General features: G+C 43.8%; 2 non-coding genes across 2 annotated transcripts; both read left to right on the top strand.

The window, feature by feature from the left end:
* Positions 1-1000: 1000 nt before the first annotated feature.
* Positions 1001-1073, top strand: trnav-aac (transfer RNA valine (anticodon AAC)). The gene has a single exon. It is a non-coding gene; the product is annotated as a tRNA-Val (tRNA).
* Positions 1074-1185: 112 nt separating this feature from the next.
* trnav-aac (transfer RNA valine (anticodon AAC)) lies at positions 1186-1258 on the top strand. Its single transcript has one exon. It is a non-coding gene; the product is annotated as a tRNA-Val (tRNA).
* The last annotated feature ends 678 nt before the right edge of the window (positions 1259-1936 follow it).

Here is a 1936-nt window from a genome sequence, read left to right as displayed (position 1 = left end):
CTTTTGGAATGCTACACATTACAGGGATTTTATTTGGACTCTTTTTTTGTTTAATTGTTTTCTCCAACTTCTCAGATGGAGGCATGAGAAAGAGATTGCATTGCCTTCATTGGGCTTGTGGTTACTGGGCGACCGAAGGGACTTTTGTGACTTTTACACCTCCCGTTTGGAGTGAGGGGGGTGACGACATGCAAGTGGGTAGGTGTCGACACGCTAGATTACCCTTGGCGAGCGTAGTGGTTTACCTCTGGGCTCGCACAGGCCCAAGGGCGTGGAGACACAGCTTGAGTTTCTCTTCATTATCGCATAAATCTTTTGCCTTTTATTAAAGATTTCCGTGGAGGGGAACATTTTGCGAGTGACCTGTATTTTTGGAGGCTCTGATCACAGCAGAGCTACATTGGAATGTCAAGAAAAGAGTGAATTTGGCCGACTGCCTACATGCGGTGGGAGGATGCGCAACTGGTCACCTTCTGTATTTGCAGCTTTTGCGGTTCCTGCGTCACATTTATTTAACCAGCACGGAAAGACAGCGCTTTTTTTTACGTGATGGGATCCAAACCCTGGACTTGCTCTCTTTAGTGCCGGTCCCCAGCTCAAAACTGGGCGGAAACAGATGGAAACTTTTGTTCTATCTGTGCTGAAATGGCTCTCTGGTAAGCAGGTGGTCCAAGCTGCAAAGACCTTAATTTCGAGGTAGGAGAAGGCAAGTTTTTAAGGAACTCTGAGCAGACTGCCACGCCGAATTAACTCTGTCCTTCTGTGTGTGGGATTTACTCAGATTGTCAGTCTGCTTTCAGGGCAGATTACAGTATCAATTTTACCCGAAAGAGCACGATAGTAACTTTTTGAGTTTCTGTAGTATAGTGGTCATCACGTTAGCCTAACACGCAAAAGGTCCTCAGTAAGAAGCTGAGCAGAAACAGAGTTTTATTTTTGAGGGAATGCAGAAACTCTTTGTGGCGTTCCAGGAGAATTCCTGCTGCTTTGTCAAGATAAAGTTTCTGTAGTGTAGTGGTTATCACGTTTGCCTAACACGCAAAAGGTCCCCAGTTCGAATCTGGGTAGAAACAAGGGTGACTTTTTCCAAGGTTGCTTAAGTTCTTGGTCTGCTGCGTTCTCTCTCAACGCTACAAAAGGCTTCGCCTGCCTAGAGGTGTTAAAGCAAAAGTCATTTTCAGACAGATTTCTGTAGTGTAGTGTTTATCACGTTCGCCTAACACACGAACGGTCCTCGGTTCGAAACCGAGCAGAAACAGCTACAGCATTTTGAAGAAAAGTATAAATGTTTTGCGCCTTTTTTGGGCTTTAGAAACTTTTACCTTTATGCGCTTTTTACCGAGTATGAACCTAAAGATTTCGGTCTGTTTCTTACAGACAGGTTTCTGTAGTGTAGTGGTTATCACGTTTGCCTTACACGTGAAGGGTCCCCAGCTTGAAACTGGGCGGGAGCAGACACTTTCTTTTTCACAATTGTTCAATTGGATTTCTGTTGAGGAAGAACTCAACACTACAGAGACTTTGCAGCCAAGAAGCATGAAGACAGTCACTAAACTTGAAGTTGATGCAAAAATGAAAGTGCAGTCATAATTTGACCAAAACCTAGCCCACACTTGTACCATTTCAAACCTGTGTGGCTTTTTTCTGTGGAACACAAAAGAAGATATTTGTCTGAGTGGTCCTCTTTTGAGCAGCAGCTCTATGCTATGAAGGCCTTTCTTTACACAGGTGTGAAGACAATTATTAAGCCACACTAAGCAGCGGTAACCGCCACGCCGACAGACTCAGTACTATTTCCAAGGTAAATTGGATGAACAGGTGGCTGGTGCATTCAAAGGCCCAATCTGTGGTATAACAGTTCCTCCTGCTTTCGTTTAATCCTTCCCCATTAAAACACCTAAAATCTTTATTTCATTAATTTCCTTAAAATTAAAGT

The sequence above is a fragment of the Sinocyclocheilus rhinocerous genome, unplaced genomic scaffold (genome assembly GCF_001515625.1).
Source record: "Sinocyclocheilus rhinocerous isolate Xijiao unplaced genomic scaffold, SAMN03320098_v1.1 scaffold3462, whole genome shotgun sequence".
NCBI classification, from domain to species: Eukaryota; Metazoa; Chordata; class Actinopteri; order Cypriniformes; family Cyprinidae; genus Sinocyclocheilus; species Sinocyclocheilus rhinocerous.
Note: the sequence above shows the minus strand (reverse complement) of the source record. Positions and strands in the feature narration are given on the sequence as shown.